This window comes from Pelophylax lessonae, assembly GCF_965119305.1.
Source record: "Pelophylax lessonae genome assembly, contig: HAP1_SCAFFOLD_1052, whole genome shotgun sequence".
Taxonomy (NCBI): Eukaryota; Metazoa; Chordata; class Amphibia; order Anura; family Ranidae; genus Pelophylax; species Pelophylax lessonae.
Window position 1 is genome coordinate 1 of NW_028119314.1, and position 25,753 is coordinate 25,753.

General features: G+C 43.5%; 1 long non-coding RNA gene across 1 annotated transcript; it reads left to right on the forward strand.

Moving 5' to 3' along the window:
* Positions 1-1,310: 1,310 nt before the first annotated feature.
* On the forward strand, positions 1,311-22,820 carry LOC309544115. Its single transcript, XR_014224826.1, has 3 exons — positions 1,311-1,478; positions 4,380-4,448; positions 22,225-22,820. It is a non-coding gene; the product is annotated as an uncharacterized lncRNA (long non-coding RNA).
* The last annotated feature ends 2,933 nt before the right edge of the window (positions 22,821-25,753 follow it).

Below are 25,753 nucleotides of genomic sequence, written 5' to 3' on the forward strand. Positions count from 1 at the left end.
CATACGCAAGTCTACAGCCGTGGCAAAAAGATTTAAGAATGATACAAATATTAATTTTCACAAAGTCTGCTGCTTCAATGTTTTTAGATCTTTTGGTCAGTTGTTACTATGGTATACTGAAGTATAATTACAAGCAGTTCATAAGTGACTTTTATTGACAATTACATTAAGTTTATGCAAAGTGTCAGGGCTCCAGTGGTAAAATAAGGTCTCTAGGACCCAGCATCTGTCAGGACACCAATGGCAGAAGAAGGGCTCTAGCACCCAGTGTCTCAGCCAGCACTTCACATGGGCCCTTTATAAGGAAGTTTGTCAGTGATTGAAATTGCTGATTGATCTTCAGCTTGTACTGTGTTCCAGGTTCCTGAAAGTTCTCTCCTTGCAAATCCTTGACGGCTTGTGAAAGTGCGTTCATCTTCTGCTGACAGAGAGCCTCCATCGCCGCAGCACCTCTCTCAGCCTCAGACATAGTGGCTGATTGATACTATCACGTACCCGGTGCTGGAGGCCAATAAACAGAGGGCTTCCCTTGCGGATAAGTTCCAGACTCCCCTGAAAGTGAGAACAGGGGAAGTCGGGCTCAAAGTAGGTCGCCTGTGATGCAATTTGCAGAGGAACGGTTTCTGATGTACGAAGAGGGTGCAGACAGGTGGCGCCTGTGAGACGTGGCAGGTCTGTGGTTGTGCTGAGACAATGGAAGTCAGTTCAAGCCTGAGTTTGGAGCCAGGAGGATAACAGAGCAGACAAGGTGGTATAGGAAAGCCAAGGTCAAACACAGGAGAGCAGAAGAGGATATCCGTTTACAAACCGGGGTTCTCCGGAGAAGGTTTTTTCCGGATTCCCCAAACAATCAGAGAGCGGATTCACCAGAGAAAATGACTGTACCGTAGTCCTCCACAGTCCAATTCCTGCACTTTTTTTCAGAATATTAGTCTGTTCCTGATGTTTTTCCTGGAGAGAAGTGTTTTTTTTGCTGCCCTTCTTGACACCAGGCAATCCTCCAAAAGTGTTCTCCTCACTGTGCATGCAGATGCACTCACACCTGCCTGCTGCCATTCCTGAGCAAGCTCTGCACTGGTGGTGCCCCGATCCTGCAGCTGAATGAACTGTAGGAGACGGTCCTGGTGCTTGCTGGACTTTCCTGGGCACCCTAAAGCCTTCTTCACAAATGCAGTGAAAATGTCTTTTGTGGGATTAAGTTAATTTTCATGGCAAAGAGAGACTTTGCAATTAATTGCAATTCATCTGATCACTCTTCATAACATTCTGGAGTAGATACAAATTGCCATATTTGTGTCATTCTCAAAACTTTTGGCCATGGCTGTATGCTTTACACACAATCAACCAATAAGCTTGAACAAACAGAAGCACAATATCATTCAAACTCAGATGTCTAACAGCTGTTTTTTCTTTCTTAGGCAAGCAGTCAAGATGAAAGAAAAAGGGACTTTGAAACTATTTTTGCGCACTATGATGTAGTAAGTTTTAACACTAAAACGGTGTATGGATGAAATATAAATATAAAGTTATAGACTTGTGGTTAATCCGAAACACCAGGCAAATGTAAAACAAAGAAATGTATGTAATAGTTTAAGCATTTGCATGCATTTTGAAATACAGCTAATATGAGTACCTAAATACCGTATGTCTTTAGTTTAGCTTTCTGTATTCATCTGCATAGCAATACAGACTGGAAAGCTGCTCATCTAATTGTGTCCATACAGGGAACATATTTATATAGAATCCAAAAGAAAAATAGGATCAAAAGATCCAAACGATCATTAAATTCACCATACACCTAACAATCTACCTACTTTCCTATGATCAGACTCTCAATCAAGACTCATCAGAGCATTTTCGATTAAATTCTTTGGTGTTGCTCAAAATCAATCGATGGCAGGGTCTGCGTCTTTATGATAATTCTAAGATTTGATCAAATAGTCAGATCCTGTGAAGAATCGTTCGATCAGATCGTTATGTGTATGACTACCATAACACTATTCATTTGTCAACAGTAGGGGAAAACCCGGCAAAGCCTCATCCATGTTTTGTGGTTACATTGTGGTCCAGTAAGTAGGCAGGGTGGGTCCTTGACCAAACTGTACTGCTCTATTAACTAAACAAACAAACAAATATTAAAGCCTAGTATACACTAGTATTTTTTTTTCGTTCTACCCAGCAACCCTATCAGGTCCTGACAGCCCAGGAGGAGCCGTTGTACTAACTATGCGATGTTAGTACAGCGATCTCCCCGACTGTGCTTCCCCAGCAGGCCTTTTTGGTCATGCCCCATTGACAGAAGCTGGAGGAATGGCTGGCTTCTGTCTGATCGGTTGCAGTACACACAGGGCCGAATGTAGGCCGGTTTCCATTGAACCAGCCAATGCCGGCTTACATTTTGCCATGTGTACTAAGCTTAAAGCGGAGTTCCGGGCACAAAATCGATGTTTTTTTTTTGTGCCCGTCTGCTAGTTCTGGATAACCTGAAAAGGAATTGGATAGTTAGGTTTTTTTTTTTTTTTTAAAACTCACCTTGTAATTGTAGATCGTATATACTCACCTCAGGGTACTTCCTCCCTCGGAGCCGCGGCTCACCCCGTCACTTCCTGCCTCGCGATGATTCCTGGGAGCTGAACGTCATAGCTCCCAGGAATCAATGCGACGGCACCGGCCACGCACGTCATTTCCGGGCGACGCCGCATTCCCCTGCTAAACAGCTTCTGGGCATGCCCAGAAGCTGTTTAGGAATGCGGCGCCGCACCGGAAGTGACGAGAGGGGCCGGTGCGGCGCATTCTGGGAGAAGAAGACGCGGAAGAAGACCGCGCCGGCTTCAGCTGCCCACAAGAGAGATTGAAACGCTGTGGAAGAAATTTTATAAGTAAGTATTTCTTCTAAAAGGTAAGTGCGAACCGGGACAGTTCAGAGGCTAGCCATTGTGGAATGTGCTAGCCCTGACTGTCCCGGGGGTATGCTTATTGAAAAATGACATCTGTGCCCGGAACTCCGCTTTTAAGTTTAAGCTTAATATTGTTGAAAACATAATATGTACTCAATAAACCAATAAACAAATAATCACCTTAGTGAAAAACATACATCAGTGCAATCACAACACAATAATAAATGAAAATTCTCTTCAGTGCTCGATCTTGATATGCTGTCCCATGTGAATCCTGCATGGAAAATATTGACGCACACCAAGACCATGGGGGAGATTTACTAAAACTGGAGCACTCAGAATCTGGTGCAGTTGTGCATGGTAGCCAATCAGCTTCTAAGTTCAGCTTGTTCAATGAAGCTTTGACAGTAAAACCTGGAAGCTGATTGGTTTCTATGCAGAACTGCACCAGATTTTGTATGCTCCAGTTTTAGTAAATCTCCCCCTTGTGTTCCTTTCCCAATCTATAAATAGGATGGACTCTCACCCTAAGCAGTGGGACCTGGTTACCATAGGACCATACGGCACCTTTCCCCTTTAATGGGTTATACAGTATGTAATAGCACCATCTTGTCTCCTCCACTGCACATTAGGCACTATTAGCACCCCTTCCTTTTAAAAGATGGTAGTAATAACACCACTCTGTCTCCTCCACTCCATAGATGGGCAAAGATATATTCTCCAAAAATGAAATGAAACCCAATAGTGATCTTCGTTTAAAATGTTTATTTACAGAACAAATATAAAAGATACACTCACATTAAAAAGGTACATAGGACCTGTGCACAAGCACAAAAACCCATCCAGAGCCTGATTCTGACTCCCTCAGTGTTGTCAGCCACTCTCACAGCACTTCTTAGTCACAATGTAATGACATCATCAAGCTTTTTTACAACAGAGCAAAATAAGATCACATACTTGTGCATGGTGTCCCCAAGTGGCTACTAGTAAAGGCCTAATGTTGGTAACCACAGGCCCTTACAGGATACTACTAGTAGATATGAAGAATATAGGATATATAGCATAAGGAACAAACTATTCAGAGAAAGGGAATACAATAAGACACGTGGCCACTCACTAAAACTAGAGGAAAGGAGGTTTAAACTTAAAATATGTAGGGGGTTCTTCACTGTAAGAGCAGTAAGGATGTGGAATTCTCTTCCACAAGCAGTCGTATCAGCAGGGAGCATCAATAGTTTAAAAAAACGATTAGATGGGCACCTTAAAGACCACAACATACAGGGGTATACAATGTACGGTTAACTGCAAACACACACGCACATCATAGGTTGAACTGGATGGACGGATGTCTTTTTTCAACCTCACTAACTATGTAACTATGTAACTAAATAACATTTTTTGATTAACAAAAATATTCTAAGTAGATATGAGAGGTTTAAAACCCTTAGACATGCTGAATAACCATATGTAATATTTTTCCAGAGTAAAACAGGAGCCCTTGAAGGTCCTGAAGTTGATGGATTTGTCAAAGACATGATGGAACTAGTGAAGGTGAGTTTTCTAGCCAAATATTATCGTGAAAAATGCTTTGATAAGCTTAGCCTTCCAAAAAAGGAACATCGGTTAAGGATTTATTATTGTTTGCATCTTTCCCAACTTACTCACCTCCCTCAGATATATTGTCTCTCACATCTACCACCACACTTGAAATATTACTTGTAAAATATTGTGCCTCTCCTGAGCCCCTTGAAATTCTATGGAAACAGAAGGAAGTTTTGGTGTGCTGTTGATGTCATGTCCTGAAATTAAAGTGTTACTAAACCCAGGACCCTGCATTCACTATATCTGGTCTCCTACAGTACACAGAACATGGAAATGCAATTATCTTAGTAAATATAAACTAATAAATACCTTTTCTCATCAGCAGTATATGGCAGTCTTGTGACTTCTATCAGTGTCTGCTTAAAGCTTGTAGGAGGAGTTTTCATACTGCACTGGCTGTCCAATTAGGATGCAGGACCCCTGACCCTATGTCTGGACTGTGCTGATTGGCCCTGTACTGATCACGTGCACTCTCCCAAGAAAAAAAAAAAACTCTCTAGCAATACACACCAAACTTAGCATGTGCAGCCTGACTCCAGTAACTCTGTCTTATCCAGACATTTTATTGGGACAGAGGAGGATCTGTGTGCATACAGGATCAAACAGCCTTTTACACAATGCAGAGGATTAACCCCTTAGCTCCCACAGTGAGTATAACAAGCATACTTTACTGCATATACAGACTGATTTTACTGTTGTGGGCTTAGTAACGCTTTAAGTCTCATGATTTTTGGAACTCATGCAGTATTTGCTAAGTTATCAGCAATTCTGTGGGTGATGAAAGGGGAGTACTGTGTAAAGTGATCTATGCCCACAACCTGTGGGCAACATTAGGACATATTCTAAAGTTCATTTACTGCTTGGAAAAGTGTATGTATAGCCAATAATTTAATTTTATAGTTTTGGATAAAGTGGGGAAGTATTAAAAAGTCCCTGTCAGTTCATTTCATCCTACCTGTATCCTGTGAGATTTCTCTTAATTTCCTGTCTTAGTGATGCAATAGGAAGTAAAGGAACATGCCTCCAAAATAGTGGGAATTTCTTATTAGACAGTTGCACCAGAACAGGTGTCCCCTTCAGAAGATTTATCCTTACTTCCTGTTCCAGGAACAACTGTATGGGCCAATTTATACACTTAAGAACATATATGAAATGCTCCAACTGCTGTCTGTAAATAAGAATGCAAAATATTATATTGCAATTATTCATATTTATCTGACTAAACAAGAAAAATAAAGTATGTACAAAAGCACTACATATTTTCATGCAGAATATTATAAACCTTAAGGTGCTGAGTTCCTGCCTTTGTATGGAAGCCACACTGTGATTAAAGCTGATTAAAATGTGATTTCCTATTACAAGTAGATTACTGACTGACCTTGCAAAGGTCATAATGGTTGGTTAAATAATTATTTTGCTGGAAAAGATTATAGAACAAGTTGACTTTGACATTTTAAGAGGGTATAACAGATGTGCCCTTCCATTTAACTATGCTGTACTTAACTCCGGGTTATTTAAAGAAGATCAAATATATATAAATAAATATATATATATATATATATATATTTATACAGTATCTCACAAAAGTGAGTACACCTCTCAAATTTTTGTAAATATTTTATTATATCTTTTCGTGTGACAACATTGAAGAAATTGCACTTTGCTACAATGTAAAGTAGTGAGTGCACAACTCGTATAACAGTGTAAATTTGTTGTCCCCTCAAAATAACTCAACACAAAGCCAATAATGTCTAAACCGCAGGCAATAAAAGTGAGTACACCCCTAAGTGAAAATGTCCAAATTGGGCCCAATTAGCCATTTTCCCTCCCCAGTGTCATGTGACTCGTTAGTGTTACAAGGTCTCAGGCGTGAATGGAGAACAGGTTTGTTAAATTTGGTGTTATCGCTCTCACTCTCTCGTACTGGTCACTGGAAGTTCAACATGGCACCTCATGGCAAAGAACTCTCTGAGGATCTTAAAAAAAGAATTGTTGCTCTACATAAGGATGGCCTAGGCTATAAGAAGATTGTCAAAACCCTAAAACTGAGCTGCAGCACGGTGGCCAAGACCATTCAGCGGTTTAACAGGACAGGTTCCACTCAGAACAGGCCTCGCCATGGTTCGACCAAAGGAGTTGAGTGCACTTGCTCAGCGTCATATCCAGAGGTTGTCTTTGGGAAATAGACATATGAGAGCTGCCAACATTACTGTGGAGGTTGAAGGGGTGGAACCTTCGCAAACTTCATCAAATTGGTCTGCATGGCTGTCGTCCTAGAAGGAAGCCTCTTCTAAAGATGATGCACAAGAAAGCCCGCAAACAGTTTGCTGAAGACAAGCAGACAAAGGGCATTGATTACTGGAACCATGTCCTGTGGTCTGATGAGACCAAGATAAATGTATTTGGTTCAGATGGTGTCAAGCATGTGTGACGGGAGCCAGGTAAGGAGTACAAAGACGAGTGTATCTTGCCTACAGACAAGCATGGTTGTGGGAGTGTCATGGTCTGGGGCTGCATGATTGCTGGGGAGCTACAGTTCATTGAGGGAATAATGAATGCCAACATGTACTGTGACATACTGAAGCAGAACATGATCCCCTCCCTTCGGAGACTGGGCCACGGGGCAGTATTCCAACATGATGCCGACCCCAAACACACCTCCAAGACGACCACTGCCTTGCTAAAGAAGATGAGGGTAAAGGTAATGGACTGGCCAAGCATGTCTCCAAACCTAAACCCTATTGAGCATCTGTGGGGCATCCTCAAATGGAAAGTGGAGGAGCGCAAGGTCTCTAACATCCACCAGCTCCATGATGTTGCTATGGAGGAATGGAAGAGGACTCCAATGGAGGACTCCTGTGAAGCTCTGGTGAACTCCATGCCCAAGAGGGTTAAGGCAGTGCTGGAAAATAATGGTGGCCACACAAAATATTGACACTTTGGGCCCAATTTGGACATGGTGACTTAGGGGTGTACTCACTTTTGTTGCCAGCGGTTTAGACATTATTGGCTGTCTGTTGAGTTATTTTGAGGGGTCAGCAAATGTACACTGTTATACAAGCTGTACACTCACTACATTACATTGTAGCAAAGTGTCATTTCTTCAGTGTTGCCACATGAAAAGATATAATAAAATATTTACAAAAATGTGAGGGGGTGTACTCACTTTTGTGAGATACTCTCTCTCTCTCTCTCTCTCTATATATATATATATATATATATATATATATATATATATACATATAAAGGTTTTCCGGGACAAGCCACAACAATCTGCAAAGAGGACCTATCTTATCTTTTTCACATTTCAAAACACATCTGCAAATATATGCTAATGATGTTGCACAGATATGTCATCCTACAGGAGTGCCAACAGTGGGACATACTGTACATAACCTTTAGTGGTGATCATGTGGCTTTTATATTCAAGCAATATACCCAAATAGTGAACAACCATTTTGTCAGTTCAAGAAGCAAAAGCGTAGTGCTGTAGGCAGGGAAATATTTTTAATAAGACACAAAAGGCTTATCACCTTGTATGGACCTCTGGCAAGGCACTTGAAATCCCCAGGACCAAATCTCATTTTAACAGTTGTGTCCTGGCCTGTGTTGCATCAGGTTTTGTATTTCCTATAAACAGATTATTTACAATTTATTTTATTATTACGATTTCAACGGAACCTCCTACGATCTGCACTAATTTTGGTTAAAGCAACCCGCAAAGTGAAAAAAGTTTTTTTTTTTTTTTTTAACCACTTGCCTACAGTGCACTTTCACCCCCTTCCTGCCCAGACTGATTTTCAGCTTTCAGCGCTCTCACACTTTGACTGAGAATTACTCAGTCATGCAACACTGTACCCATACAAAAATTGTGTCCTTTTTTTCACACAAATAGAGCTTTCTTTTGATGGTATTTGATCAATACTGGGTTTTTTATTTTTTGTGCTATAAATAAAAAAAGACTGAAAATATCGTGAAAAAACGCATTTTTCTTTGTTTCTGTCATAAAATTTTGCAAATTAGTCATTTTTCTTCACAAATTTTGGCCAAAATTTATACTGCTACTTATCTTTGGTAAAAATAACCCAAATAAGTGTATATTATTTGGTCTTTGTGAAAGTTATAGAGTCCACAAGCTATGGTGCGAATCATTGAAAATTTATCACACTTGATCACACCTGATGTACTGAAGGCCTATCTCATTTCTTGAGACACTAAAAAGTCAGGAAAGTACAAATACCCCCCAAATGACCCCTTTTTGGAAAGTAGACATTCCAAGGTATTTAATAAGGGGCATGGTGAGTTTTTTGAAGTTGTAATTTTTTCCCACAATGCTTTGCAAAATGAAGATTTTTATTTTTTTTTCTACAAATTGCCGTATTAACAGGTTATTTCTCTCACACAGCACATGTATACTTGCAACTACACCCCAAAACACATTCTACTACTCCTCCTGAGTATGCCGATACCACATGTGTGAGACTTTTTCACAGCCTGGCCACATACAGAGGCCTAACATCCAAGTAGCAGCGTCCGGCATTCTAGGAGCATAAATTACACATATAATTTCCTGACAACCTATTGCACTTTTGAAGGCCCTGGAGCACCAGGACAATGGAAACCCCCATAAAATGACCCCATTTTGGAAAGCAAACACCCCAACGTATAATCTTTGAGGCATAATGAGTCTTTTGAACATGTCATTTTTTTCCACAAGTTTTTGGAAAATGTGGAAAGAAAATGAAAATGCTTTTTTTTTACACAAAGTTGTCAATTTATGCAATATTTCTAACACATAGCATGTACATAGCAAAAATTGCACCCCAAAATACATTCTGCTACTTCTCCTGAGTATGCTGATACCACATGTGTGAGACTTTTTCACAGCCTGGCCACATACAGAGGCCCAACATTCAAGTAGCCCTGTCCGGCATTCTAGAAGCAGAAATTACACTTATAATTTCCTGACAACCTATCGCTCTTTTGAAGGCCCTGGAGCACCAGGACAATGGAAACTCCCATAAAATGACCCCATTTTGGAAAGCAAACACCCCAACGTATAATTTGTGAGGCATAATGAGTCTTTTGAACCTGTCATTTTTTTCCACAAGCTTTTGGAAACTGTGGAAAGAAAATGAAAATGCATTTTTTTTTACACAAAGTTGTCAATTTATCAGATATTTCTAACACATAGCATGTAGATAGAAAAAATTGCACCCCAAAATACATTCTGCTACTCTTCCTGAGTATGCTGATACCACATGTGTGAGACTTTTTCACAGCCTGGCCACATACAGAGGCCCAACATTCAAGTAGCCCTGTCCGGCATTCTAGAAGCAGAAATTACACATATAATTTCCTGACAACCTATCGCACTTTTGAAGGCCCTGGAGCACCAGGACAATGGAAACTCCCATAAAATGACCCCATTTTGGAAAGCAAACACCCCAATGTATAATTTGTGAGGCATAATGAGTCTTTTGAACCTGCCATTTTTTTCCACATGCTTTTGGAAACTGTGGAAAGAAAATGAAAATGCATTTTTTTTTTACACAAAGTTGTCAATTTATGCAATATTTCTAAAACATAGCATGTACATAGCAAAAATTGCACCCCAAAATACATTCTGCTACTCCTTCTGAGTATGCTGATACCACATGTGTGAGACTTTTTCACAGCCTGGCCACATACAGAGGCCCAACATTCAAGTAGCCATGTCCGGCATTCTAGGAGCACAAATTACACATATAATTTCCTGACAACCTATCGCACGTTTGAAGGCCCTGGAGCACCAGGACAATGGAAACTCCCATAAAATGACCCCATTTTGGAAAGCAAACACCTCAACGTATAATTTTTGAGGCATAATGAGTCTTTTGAACGTGTCATTTTTTTTCCACAAGTTTTTGGAAAATGTGGAAAGAAAATGAAAACGCATTTTTTTTACACAAAGTTGTCCATTTATGCAATATTTCTAACACATAGCATGTACATAGCAAAAAATTCACCCCAAAATACATTCTGCTATTCCTCCTGAGTATGGCGATATCACATGTGTAATACTTTTACACAGCCTGGCCACATACATAGGCCTAACATCCAAGTAGCGCTTTACACAAAGTTGTCCATTTATCCACTTTAAGACTGGGCCTATTTTTGACACTTGGTGTTTACAAGCTAAAATCATTTTTATGCTAGAAAACTACTTAGAACCCCCAAACATTATATATTTTTTTTAGCAGAGACCCTAGAGAATAAAATGGAGCTTGTTACAATATTTTTTATCACACCATATTTGCGCAGCAGTCTTCCAAATGCAATTTTTTTTAACAAAAATTCACTTTTTTTAATAAAAAAAAAAGAAAACAGTAAATTTAGCCCAATTTTTTTCCATAATGTGAAAGATAATGTTACGCCGAGTAATTAGATACCCAACATGTCATGCTTCAAAATTGGGCACGTTCGCGGAATGGCGCCAAACATTGGTACTTAAAAATCCCCATAGGCAACATTTTAAAAATTTCTACAGGTTACCAGCTTAGAGTTACAGAGGAGGTCCAGGGCTCAAATTATTGCTCTCGCTCTAATGATCGCGGTCATACCTCACATGTGTGGTTTGAACACCGTTTACATATGTGGGCGGGACTTGCGTATGCGTTCGCTTCTGCGCGCGAGCTAACGGGGACAGGGCGCTTTAATTTTTTTTTTTTCCTATTTATTTTATTTAATAATTTTTTATTTTTACACGGTTTTTTGAAAAAAAATGTTTTGATCATTTTTATTCCAATTACAAGAAATGTAAACATCCCTTGTAATAGAAATAGGCATGACAGGTCCTCTTTATTGTGAGATCTGGGGTCAAAAAGACTTCACACCTCACAACTACACTAAAAAAGAAAAAAAAAAAAACCAAAAAGGAAAAAAAAAATGGCCCTTTAAACCGGTTGCTAGGCAACGACTTTTGACGTAGCTCCGGTCCTCCAAGACCATAGAGTCGAGTGAGGGGCATCTTGCCCTCACTTGACTTCCTGTCTTTGAGGATCCGGGACCGGATAATTTTCCCCGCTGCCGGCGGGTCCAGTAAGCTAGGAAAACGTCTAGGACGCGGCGGGAGGGGGGGGGCACCTTTTCCCCTGCACCGTTGCGGCGGATCGAGGTGAATCCGCCACTGAGACCACCCTTATCTGAAAGCCGACCACCCCCCGTTTAAAAAAATACCAGGGTTATGGCAGTTATCTGCTGCCATAACCCCAGTATTTAGCTTTAATGGCCAATGTATAAATGACAACCTATCATTTTTGAAGGCCCCTCATATTTTTTACACATAGCATGTACATACCAAGAAATACATTACAAAATACATTCTATAAAGGAAAGTGTAAAAAAAATGATTACCTGTGGTTGTAGTAGTGCAGTTGTCCAAAGAGGAGAGCATTAGTCCAGGCAGCAGGCAGGGATATGCTTAGCGACTACAATAGCAATTTTCCAGGCAGCAGGCAGGAATATAGTCTATAGTCTGGGATATTGTCAGCACAGCCGCAGCATTTGTCCAAATGAATTTTCCAGGCAGAGACATGGTCAGCACAGCCATAATATTGGTCCCGGTACACTGCAGACAATGATTGTACCACTCTCCAGCTAATATCATGCAGCAGGCAGAGGCATGATGGTAGTAAGCTAAGGGCCTTGGTCAGGTGAGACCTGGGGACAGGGGTAGAGGCTTCTCCCACCCAAATCTCTTTGAAGCCTCCGGACTCCAGACCCTAATCCGGAATTTACGAAACCCAGAGACAACCAAAAAATTGGTTTTCTCCATCCGGAAAAACAACTCTGGAGCCCCTCACATATGTGAGACCCCTGTGTACTACAGTAGCAGGGGGAGACAGATCAGTTCAAGCGGTAGGCAGAAGAATAGTCGGTAAAACAAGCCAGGGTCAGTTCACGTGCAAGCAATCCAAACAGTAGGAAGTAGCGTAATCGGTAAAACAAGCCAGGGTCAGTTCACAGGGAAGCAATCCAAACAGTAGGAAGTAGCGTAATCGGTAAAACAAGCCAGGGTCAGTTCACGTGAAAGCAGTCCAAACAGTAGGCAGAGACATAGTGGAAAAACAGGCCAGGGTCAGTTTATGTGGAAGGCAGTGGCATGGTGATATGAGGAAAATTGGTCAGCACAGATGAAAACGGGGAAATGGGCTAGTAATTTACCAATGTATGGTAACGCGTGAAGCATTCTCCAACGCACAGGCCAGGTTGGGAGGGACAGTACCGACAATAGAAGCTGGTATCCTTACGAAACCCCCTTCTGCTGCATACACGGCATCTTTTTTGCCGTCTTCGGCTTGATTCAGACGGTGGAACGTAGTCTGGAAAGTGGCGCTCACTAAGTCGGCTAACAGCCTCAGAGCGAAGGTTTTCTTGGGGGAGTCCTTGTGGGTAGATGAGGGTCGTGATAATTTCTTCAATAAATTTTAGGAAGGAGACGGGGCTTTCAGTGGATTTGGTGTAAATGACATAAGAGTTATAAAAGGCCAATTGAAATAAATAAATTGCAACCTTCTTATACCAGAATCGGGACTTCCTTGTGGCCAAGTAGGGCTGAATCATCTGGTCGTTAAAATCCACCCCCCCCCCCCCCCCATGTAAAGATTGTAATCCTGCACACATGATGGTTTTTGGATGGGACCTCTTCTTCTCCGAACCTCCACTGTGGTGTCGTCATGAATGGTGGACATCATGTACACATTTCGGCTATCCTTCCATCGCAAGGCCAGCACCTTGTTGTTTCTCAGGGCTGCTATTTCCCCCTTCCTCATTCTTTTATTTACTAAGGACTGTGGGAAGCCCTTCCTGTTCTTCCTGGTGGTTCCGCAGGCCAAGGTTCCTTCAAGGTACAGATGTTTGAAGAGGGGCACGCTGGTATAAAAATTATCCAGGTAAAGGTGGTAGCCTTTCCTCAGCAGTGGGTACGCCAAGTCCCATACAATCTTTCCATTTGTGCCCATGTAGGCCAGGCAGTCAGGGGGATTGAGCTGGGAATCTCTTCCTTCGTATATGCGGAACGCATACAGATATCCCGTAGCTCTGTTGCAGAGTTTATAGAATTTGACCCCATATTTGGACCTTTTGCTTGGAATATACTGCTTTATTCCAAGCCGGCCTGTGAAGTGTAGCAGGGACTCATCTACACAAATGTTTTGATTAGGGACGTAAAGTTCTGCAAAACCTTGGGAAAGAAAATTTATGAGGGGGCGAATTTTATACAGCTTGTCAAAATTTGGATGATTTTGGGGGGGGCACTGGCTGTTGTCACTAAAATGAAGGAAGTGCATGATAATTTCATACCGGGACCTGGGCATTTGGGCAGAATATATGGGCATACTGTGTATGGGTTGGGTGGACCAATAGGCATGTCCTTCATTTTTCTTTGTAACCCCCATGTTTATGGTGAGGCCCAAAAACATTTTAAATTCCTCCAAGGTTAACTCTCTCCATTCAAACGGACGGGAATAGGAAGATTGGGGGTTGTTAGCAATAAACTGCTGGGCATACAGATTTGTTTGGTCCACAATGTATTGCAGAAAATCGTTGGGCAGAAATAAATGGAGAAAATCAATAAAAGAAAAATTTTCTGTATTGGCCTGCACACCTGGCTGTGCGGTAAAAGGGGGAATATTTGCTGATCCTTGGCAAGAGCATCTGGGAGGTGGATAGTGGCCCTGGCTCTTGGGGGATGTGACACTCCAGTGCTGGTAGAAGGGGGATTAGAAATTGGGAGTGATGCCGCAGCGCTGGTGCTGGGCCTGGACATTCACTCCTGGGGTGTATCGCTGGTGGCAGTGCTGGTACTGGGCATAGGATCCTGGGGTGTACTGCTGGTGGCAGTGCTGGTACTGGGCCTAGGATCCTGGGGTGTATCCCTTGTGGCTGCCCGGTTTCCAGAGCGCCGTGCCCTTTTGGGAGGGACCCATTCTTCCTCCGAGTCCATCTCCGATCCGCTACTATTGGCGACTTCAAATTCCGAATCGGATTCGGAATTGGACCCGGATACTGATGAGAGCTCCCCGGTGCCCTCATCATCCATAGAGATGATCTCAAACGCCTCCTCGCTGCTGAACATCCTTTTTGACATTCTGGCTGATGGGTGGCAGGTGACGGATAGGTGGCAGGTGACGGATAGGTGGCAGGTGACGGATAGGTGGCAGGTGACGGTCACTGATGGGGTGACAGATGACGATCACTGATGGGGTGACAGGTGACGATCACTGATGGGGTGACAGGTGACGCTGATTGATGGGGTGACAGGTGACGATCACTGATGGGGTGACAGGTGACGCTGATTGATGGGGTGACAGGTGACGATTACTGATGGGGTGACAGGTGACGATCACTGATGGGGTGACAGGTGACGGTGATTGATGGGGTGACAGGTGACGGGCGCTGGTCCCCGATGGGTGACAGGTGCACCGCTGGCGATACTTATGGCAGTCTCTGGTGACAGGTGCACTTTATAGGTAGTGATTTTTGGTGCAGTGATAGTGACAGGTGACTGTTGGGTGACAGGTGCAATTGGGGGGGCTGATGACACTTTTTTTTCTTATTTTCACAGGACAGGTACACAGATCAGTAACTCACTGTTTCTGGCTCTCCTCTCCTCACACTGAACGGTGTGTGAGGGAAAATGAGCTAGTAACAGTCAGTTACTGCTCTTTGTTTACATTTGTGATGGGCTGTGAATGGCTTCACAGCCCATCACATGACAATCAGCCACTGTCATTGGCTGTTTTACACTGTCGGTGACTAGCTGTGTTCCTAGGGAACACATAGCCACCGACATGACCGCGCTGCTCGCTCCCGATCGCGCATGCGTGGTCATTTTCTGCCGCCCTCTATTGTGATCGGCTGTGTCAATGGAACACAGCCAATCACGTGGGAAACAGCCGTGCCTATTGGCTTTTTCCCCCCTGCCGGTGACGGGGGGTGTCCCTGGGACACGCCGACACCGGCAGTGCAGGGCGGCGCGCCCGCGATCGCGCGCCTGCCCTGCTTAAAGTGCCGCCGTCATATGACGGCGGCCCAGGATAATGGTCGCTCCGCTCCGCCGTCATATGACAGCGGGCGGGCGGCAAGCGGTTAAATACATTTATTTTATTACCCTAATCAGCCCTAGTTAGGCAGAAATAAATGGAGAAAATCAATAAAAGAAAAATTTTCTGTATTGGCCTGCACACCTGGCTGTGCGGTAAAAGGGGGAATATTTGCTGATCCTTGGCAAGAGCATCTGGGAGGTGGATAGTGGCCCTGGCTCTTGGGGGATGTGACACTCCAGTGCTGGTAGAAGGGGGATTAGAAATTGGGAGTGATGCCGCAGCGCTGGTGCTGGGCCTGGACATTCGCTCCTGGGGTGTATCGCTGGTGGCAGTGCTGGTACTGGGCATAGGATCCTGGGGTGTACTGCTGGTGGCAGTGCTGGTACTGGGCCTAGGATCCTGGGGTGTATCCCTTGTGGCTGCCCGGTTTCCAGGGCGCCGTGCCCTTTTGGGAGGGACCCATTCTTCCTCCGAGTCCATCTCCGATCCGCTACTATTGGCGACTTCAAATTCCGAATCGGATTCGGAATTGGACCCGGATACTGATGAGAGCTCCCCGGTGCCCTCATCATCCATAGAGATGATCTCAAACGCCTCCTCGCTGCTGAACATCCTTTTTGACATTCTGGCTGATGGGTGGCAGGTGACGGATAGGGATAGGTGGCAGGTGACGGATAGGTGGCAGGTGACGGTCACTGATGGGGTGACAGATGACGATCACTGATGGGGTGACAGGTGACGATCACTGATGGGGTGACAGGTGACGCTGATTGATGGGGTGACAGGTGACGATCACTGATGGGGTGACAGGTGACGCTGATTGATGGGGTGACAGGTGACGATCACTGATGGGGTGACAGGTGACGATCACTGATGGGGTGACAGGTGACGGTGATTGATGGGGTGACAGGTGACGGGCGCTGGTCCCCGATGGGTGACAGGTGCACCGCTGGCGATACTTATGGCAGTCTCTGGTGACAGGTGCACTTTATAGGTAGTGATTTTTGGTGCAGTGATAGTGACAGGTGACTGTTGGGTGACAGGTGCAATTGGGGGGGCTGATGACACTTTTTTTTCTTATTTTCACAGGACAGGTACACAGATCAGTAACTCACTGTTTCTGGCTCTCCTCTCCTCACACTGAACGGTGTGTGAGGGAAAATGAGCTAGTAACAGTCAGTTACTGCTCTTTGTTTACATTTGTGATGGGCTGTGAATGGCTTCACAGCCCATCACATGACAATCAGCCACTGTCATTGGCTGTTTTACACTGTCGGTGACTAGCTGTGTTCCTAGGGAACACATAGCCACCGACATGACCGCGCTGCTCGCTCCCGATCGCGCATGCGTGGTCATTTTCTGCCGCCCTCTATTGTGATCGGCTGTGTCAATGGAACACAGCCAATCACGTGGGAAACAGCCGTGCCTATTGGCTTTTTCCCCCCTGCCGGTGACGGGGGGTGTCCCTGGGACACGCCGACACCGGCAGTGCAGGGCGGCGCGCCCGCGATCGCGCGCCTGCCCTGCTTAAAGTGCCGCCGTCATATGACGGCGGCCCAGGATAATGGTCGCTCCGCTCCGCCGTCATATGACAGCGGGCGGGCGGCAAGCGGTTAAATACATTTATTTTATTACCCTAATCAGCCCTAGTTAGGCAGAAATAAATGGAGAAAATCAATAAAAGAAAAATTTTCTGTATTGGCCTGCACACCTGGCTGTGCGGTAAAAGGGGGAATATTTGCTGATCCTTGGCAAGAGCATCTGGGAGGTGGATAGTGGCCCTGGCTCTTGGGGGATGTGACACTCCAGTGCTGGTAGAAGGGGGATTAGAAATTGGGAGTGATGCCGCAGCGCTGGTGCTGGGCCTGGACATTCGCTCCTGGGGTGTATCGCTGGTGGCAGTGCTGGTACTGGGCATAGGATCCTGGGGTGTACTGCTGGTGGCAGTGCTGGTACTGGGCCTAGGATCCTGGGGTGTATCCCTTGTGGCTGCCCGGTTTCCAGGGCGCCGTGCCCTTTTGGGAGGGACCCATTCTTCCTCCGAGTCCATCTCCGATCCGCTACTATTGGCGACTTCAAATTCCGAATCGGATTCGGAATTGGACCCGGATACTGATGAGAGCTCCCCGGTGCCCTCATCATCCATAGAGATGATCTCAAACGCCTCCTCGCTGCTGAACATCCTTTTTGACATTCTGGCTGATGGGTGGCAGGTGACGGATAGGGATAGGTGGCAGGTGACGGATAGGTGGCAGGTGACGGTCACTGATGGGGTGACAGATGACGATCACTGATGGGGTGACAGGTGACGATCACTGATGGGGTGACAGGTGACGCTGATTGATGGGGTGACAGGTGACGATCACTGATGGGGTGACAGGTGACGCTGATTGATGGGGTGACAGGTGACGATCACTGATGGGGTGACAGGTGACGATCACTGATGGGGTGACAGGTGACGGTGATTGATGGGGTGACAGGTGACGGGCGCTGGTCCCCGATGGGTGACAGGTGCACCGCTGGCGATACTTATGGCAGTCTCTGGTGACAGGTGCACTTTATAGGTAGTGATTTTTGGTGCAGTGATAGTGACAGGTGACTGTTGGGTGACAGGTGCAATTGGGGGGGGCTGATGACACTTTTTTTTCTGATTTTCACAGGACAGGTACACAGATCAGTAACTGTTTCTGGCTCTCCTCTCCTCACACTGAACGGTGTGTGAGGGAAAATGAGCTAGTAACAGTCAGTTACCGCTCTTTGTTTACATTTGTGATGGGCTGTGAATGGCTTCACAGCCCATCACATGACAATCAGCCACTGTCATTGGCTGTTTTACACTGTCGGTGACTAGCTGTGTTCCTAGGGAACACATAGCCACCGACATGACCGCGATGCGCGCTCCCGATCGCGCATGCGTGGTCATTTTCTGCCGCCCTCTATTGTGATCGGCTGTGTCAATGGAACACAGCCGATCACGTGGGAAACAGCCGTGCCTATTGGCTTTTTCCCCCCTGCCGGTGACGGGGGGTGTCCCTGGGACACGCCGACACCGGCAGTGCAGGGCGGCGCGCCCGCGATCGCGCGCCTGCCCTGCTTAAAGTGCCGCCGTCATATGACGGCGGCCCAGGATAATGGTCGCTCCGCTCCGCCGTCATATGACGGCGGGCGGGCGGCAAGCGGTTAAATAAATTTATTTTATTACCCTAATCAGCCCTAGTTAATATGCTTTCCCCTCATCTTAATGTATTTATTTATTATTTTTACTATTATATTTAAACTTTTTTTCCACTTGTGGTGTTTTTTTTTGTGGTGACATAAAAAATACACACATTTTCTTTACAGAACCATTGTTTCATTAGCTAATAACCTTTTATTGCTCTATGCCAGAAACATAATTTTAGCGTCATTATAAATAGGACAAATTATAGAATAAATTTAAATTTACAGTAACATAACACTTACAATTTTTACCAATCCATGTGGACAACATCTGCATTTCTAATTAAAGCACTAATATCCCTATATCTATCTGACCTGCTAGATACCAAACTAAAATATGTAAGTTGTGTGTGTATATATATATATATATAGAAAGATACGAAAGTAACAATGTTGCTTTTGTATCTACTTTCTTTGATTTAATCTGGAAATCAAAAGGTACAAAACCAAATATACTTTTTAATAACATTCGTCTCTATTGCCCCGTATTAACTCATAGTTTAGCCTAATCAGCTCTAATTAACTTCTTCTTCACCTTCTCCTTTCAACTATTATTTACCTTCCAATTTTTTTCCATTTTATTAACAATAATATTCAAAAAATTTTCCTAATTTTCAGTGTTTTAATGAAAATTTAACAAAGCAATTCATAGAATAAAATGTATACTTTTTATCTACAGTAATGCTACTTTTTGTAATTAACATTGGTCAAAAAAAACATTTTTTGTACTTACTTTGTCTAATGATTGCATAATAGATAATTATATTACAAAATAATATCTTGAAAGGAAAGCCTTGTTTGTCCTTAAAAACGATATATGTCTTACATTGTTATCCTAACCACTTCAGCTCTGGAATATTTACCTCTCCTTACTGACCAAGCCATTTTTTGCTTTTTGGCACTGCGTTACTTTTAAGGACTATTGCGCGGTCATGCAATGCTGTACCCAAATTAAATATATATATTCTTTTTCACATACCACTCTTTTGGTGGTATTTGATAACCACTGGGTTTTTTTAGTTGTTGCACTATAAAGGAAAAAAGATTGATAATTAAAAAAAAAGCTATATTTTTTTACTTTCTGCTATAAAACATATCCAACCATTTATTTTTAAAAAAAACAAATTTCTTCATAAATTTAGGCCAATATGTATTCTACTACATACATCGGTGACTTATAGGGGGACTGCGATAGTGTAGCGGGCAATCCAACACTAACTGACACTTTGTGGGAATCAGTGACACTAACACAGTGATCAGTGCTAAAAATATACACTGTCACTGTACTAATGACACTGGCTGGGAAGTAGTTACCATCTAGGGCGATAAAAGGGTTAAATGTGTGCCTAACCAGTGTGTACTGTGAGATGTTTTTACTAAGACATGTGTCAGTTTTTATTCCCTGCTTTACAGGGAAACAAAAACCGGCACATCCCCACAGACAGGACAGAGCTCTGTATTGTTTACATTGACAGAGCTCTGTCCTGTCTTTCTCCTCGCCGATCAGCGAGTGCTGAGGGTCAATCATTGACTAATCACAGCAAAGCCGGCCGGCCCCCTACTTGGGAGTGCTGGACCACGTATTAGATATGTGATTCCAGCACAATAGAGCCACTCTGCCACTGTACTCAGTCACACTCGGATCACTTTTCAGAGGAGCAGCTGTGCCTGCTGTACTTATGAATGAGCCCTTAGTTGCATTCAGCAGCGGCACCCTTAGGGTCATTCACACATACAGTGCTTGCTTCTGGGGGTCCGAGGGGTTAAAGCAGGTGGTGGGAAGGCAACACAACGCTGCCTGCTTTAACCCCTTCTTTGCTGTACTGCACAAGGTTGCAGGGCATTTGCAGAGCAGCTCCATTCACTTCAATAGGTCATGCTTGGAAGGTGCTACACTCACAAACCATGATAGGGCATATAACTCCTGTTGCAGCTGTGACATGTGTACCCCTGGCCACTGCAGCTACTAAACAGGGTGCGGTTGGAACAGGGGTGGTAAAAAAAGTCTTAACTATGGAAATTTACCACCCCAAAAACTACAAATCTAAATGATCCTTTCTGCTTTCACACCGATGTGCTGCATTTTACCTGCACAGCACAATGCATCTGCGCCTTTCCTGGGTAGCTGCGGTTTGCCATAGACTTCTATTATATACTGCAGGTGTGGTGCACTTTCTGAAAGCGCACTAAACTCCTGCATTCAGAAAGTGCACCAAACCCGCAGGATATAATCAAAGTCTATGACTAAAAGCAGCAAACACAGAACCACAAGAAAGCTCCAGGTACACTGCACTGCACCCGTGGTGTGGGTAAACCACAGCACATCAGTGTGAAAGCAGCTCTATACTATTATGCCCAGTGTATTGCTTCACACTGACCTGAAGATCTTTTCTGCTGCTGGCAACACTCTGGAGACCGGTAGCCAGGATAAGAGATGGAGTGACAAAAAAAAAAAGTACTTGTGGGTTTAACAAATCTTTTTTTTTTATGTCTGATCCTCCTTTAAGTGGGCATGGCCTGGGGGGGTGTCCTATGCCTACATACTTTTGCTAATAGGTGTCCCTCATTCCCATCTCAAAAAGTTGGGAGGTATGAGATCCCCATGCTCCAAATTTTGAATTCCCTATATTAATCTCTTACCATTTCTTTGTAAATAGAAGCCACTTGTACATTATAAAACCAGACGCAGAATTGTTGGTAACAGCTTATTTTCAGTGCTTCCAGCACAAACACAGGAGCACATCTATGTGGCGCCCAGAAATAAAGTCCACTTAGGTGCTGCATGTACATGGTACACAGGGGCAGACTGGCAACTTTCGGCCCAGGGGGCAAGTAGAAACCAGAGGCTCATGGTGCAGTGACTCCCCCCCCCCTACTCTCCCTATTCCGGTCCTCCTCCTGACCCCCATTCCAAGCTGAAGCCCTGTTCCAGATACCCTCTACTTACCGGCTGAATCCGGGTTCCCGAGCTGGCCAGCAGAGGGCGGTTAGGGGGAGCTGGGACAGCTCACCTGGGGCTGGCCGGGGGAGAAGAATCTCCAGTGGGGCATGGAACCGGCCTCTGCTCAGACACAGCTTACACCATCCATGCTGGGGGGGGAGGCCAGTGCTCTGTCCTTGTCTTCAACCTGCACTCAGTAGGTCAGTGGCAGGGACTTTTTACTTCTCTTCACCAGGAATCCTTTAGGCATGTCTGTGGCAGAAGCAGTGCAGCCTTTTTAAGGGGCATCAGAGCAGCCCAGGGGGAAATTGCCCCCCTGCTCCCTGGCCCAGTCCTCCACTGGTGGTACACTGCAATAAAGGAGAGTAATATTTGGAGCGAAACAATCACACACAGATATAGAGAAAGTCAACAAGTGTAGCTTGGTTTAACTTGATTCACATTTGCTAATTTTATATTTGTATACTTTTGTTAACAGCCAAGTATCACTGGAGTGGACCTGGATAAATTCCGTAAGATTCTACTAAACCATTGCGATGTGAACAGAGATGGTAAAATCCAGAAATCTGAGCTGGCTTTATGTCTTGGTCTGAAAATAAGCCTATGAAGTCATGGGAAATCTGCCTTTTTGTGCCTCTTCTTATGTCAGAACTTGCTGGTTTAAGAGTAACCATGTTCTGCTACAGATACTTGTCACACTTGGTGATTGTGGAGTTAGGAGCAAATAAGTTAAATGCATGAGTAGACACATTTTGAGTGCATGAAAGGCTTTTGATGAATCCCAATGTTTCCAGAAAAATTGTTTACTTCTATGATTAAAAACTTCGAGTTCTTTAAAATAATAATTTTTTTTTCTCAATGACAATCTAGTGAAAGCAAAAAAAAGGTAATATATTTCATTTAATTCTAACTGTAATATTTGTTGCAAGTAACAGTTTTAGTTAATTACAGCACTTGATAAGTGCATGTGCTTTTTGCCATCTTGCACTGTTGTGGAACAATAAAGTTTTTATGCTCTTTTTAAAAACAGCAATCTAACTGTAAGTTGTTGGTTACCTGGCCTTTCATAATAAAGATTATTTGACATGCTGAGCAGTTTGTCATTATTGGCTTGTTTAAAAATAATTTCTGGAAGCCTCAGGCTGGGTTCACACTTCATCACAGAGCGGCTCACAGCAGGGATCCGGTGCGTCCCTGTTCACCATTTCAAGTCTGATTTCAGTCCAAATTTTTGGCTGAATTCAGACCTGAAATGTGCCAGAAGATGCACATGACTCCTGTGCCAATCTCACTGGGGCCACTCCAAAAATAGGTGAACAGGCTCCATAGAGAGCCGGTCACAATCTCCTGACAGGCGAATTTCCCCCCATCCAATTCGCAATAGTGTGAACCCAGCCTGAGGGAAACAAATGAAAAATGTCTTGCTAAAAAAAAAAAAACCCTTCGGGAATGTTGCAACCATGGTCATAAACATTCAAAGGTCACCCCTTTTTGCATTTCACACAAGTTCTTGCTTCACCCCTGCATCCAGCAATTAAATATGCAGCGCCTATGTGTGCTGTGGCTCAAGCAGTGGTGGATGCATATTGCAATTGGCCGTTGTGCAAAGAAACAATTTAAAACTCCCTTTAAGACATATTTTTTTACACATATATGAATGTCTTTCTGAATGTTGTGAACTTCCATACAGTTCATATTTTTCTATGAATTTTACTCCCCGCTGCTCTGAGACCAATGCCACCTATATTATTAAACATTGGCAGATTGAGTACAGTGCCTAATTTTCAACCTCAACACAAGAAGACCCTTTAGCCTACCATTGTTAGATTTCTAATAGCTTTAAGAATTTTTATTACAGGGGTGATGTAAAATCCTTCCATCATTTATAAGAAAAACATAACACACTTAATAGTGACATTTGTAGGTAGCTTTAGCTCAACATGATGTAATGTTTTTGATAGTTTTTGTGACATCATATAGCTCCCAACTGTCCTTGATTTGGAGGGAATGTCCCTGATTTGCAACAAAGTCCATCTGTCCCTCTTTCCTCCTCATTTGTCCCTCACGTTGGTCTGATCTCTATATTTGTATAGAAAATGTGTATAAAATGCACTATTAGGCTCCATGCACACTAGCATTTTTCATAAGCTCAAAATAAAAACCCTAGAAAAAGAAAACTGTGGCTGAAATATGCTGATAAAAGCATTTTTGTACCAGCTTCTAGTAGCATTTTAGTAGCTTTTAGAAGCATTTAGGAGCTTTTAGGAGCAGTAGTGCCGGTTCACACTAGTACGACTTGTCAGACGACTTGGTCAGCCTGACAAGTGCGCACCGTCGCGGTCCATTGTGTGGTACAGGAACGGTTTTAATAGGAGCGACACAATTAGCTCCGACTTAGAAAAAGGTTCCTGTACTACTTAGGGGCGACCTGGAGCCAGGGCCGGCCTTTGGGGTGTGCGAGCTGTGAAGGTCTCTGATGTATGGGGGGCTCTGTGAGGGTCTCTGATGTAAGGGGGGCCTCTGTGAGGGGTCTCTAATGTAAGGGAGGCTAAGTTATTAGTGATCATAAAAAAGAAAAGTCAAATAAAGTGCAAAAAAGGTGCAAGAAAATGTGGGGGGGCGCCACAGGATTAGCTCGTACAGGGCGCCTGAACACCTAAGGCCGGCCCTGCCTGGAGCAACTTGCATAGACATTAATTTTATGAAGTCTGTGCAAGTCGCGCCGAAGTCGCGGTGTACGCGACTTCACAGGTCGCCCCCGAAGTCGTGCCGCTTCAGTGTGAACTGGCACTTAGCATTTTATTAGTCTTTTTACAGTACATTAAGAAAAACAGGACATACGTAACGTAAAAAAAAGTAAAACCCCATCCACCATACATACAGTAGGGACTTCCACAATCCCCACCCGCATAGGCAGAGAAACCCTTAAGGGGAACTCCACCCGCCTGCATGCATGTATGTGGGCAAGTGAGGAGGATTAACGTCCACAGTATTTTATATTTCAAGAAGTCAGTGATAAAAAACTAGACAGTCAAATAACGAAGCGAGGCCACTGATTTCTGACACACATAGGAAGTGAAACATTGGTGTAAAGTCACAGACTTCTTGTACACACATTACAAAAAGTGAAGCCTTTGATTTCCTGCACACAGAGGACCTAAAGTGCAGAAAAATAGACCAAGTAACACTGCTTCCCAGTATACACAGCTCACTCCCTACCATCCATAGTACCAAAGAGATCAGCTCAGCTATTACACACTTCTCTATTAAGTGCACTGTCTCAGTCCTCAGTTACATGTGTAGCACCCTCTAGTGTGTGCTTAGATGTAAGATAGGTTTTTGTAGTATAGGTTTTTTTTAATGTAGGAAAAGCCAGGCACACCGAATTTTCACAAGCACTCTGAGACAGAGAACAGTCTGTGACTTTGTTTTTTGTTATTTATTGAGGGTTAATAACCTGGATAGGGATGGGAGGTTATAGGATGCCCACTTGACTTCAGCAGAACATCAACAACAACTTCAGAGACATATTCCTATATACAAAAAGCTAATAAGATATGTAGCGCCAAAGGATAAAATAATGAAACAAAGTGAATATCAAGTATCTTACAAAAATAAATCATTAAATAAATAAGTGAGTACCACAATAAATAAATAAGTGAGTACCACAATAAAAGTGCACGTGCTATTAAATCATGTGATGACGGATTATTTAAAATCCAAGTGATAAAAGACTAAAACTGTGATTAATAATAACTTAATATCAAAATATCACAATAAGGTGCTCGTGCTAGTAAAAAATATTGATTTAATATAAATAGGTGGAATATCATCAACAAATGGTGCAAAGTTCATAAAAATAGGTGATCCTTTCTGTGCTTATGTAAGCCGCCTAGGGTCCCCCTATTTGGCGATTTTAGCCAACCATTGGGATTTTATTGATTTCTTCTTAGTGGTCAGCACTGATTTACCATTCAGAACTCACTTATTTATTTATTGATTTATTT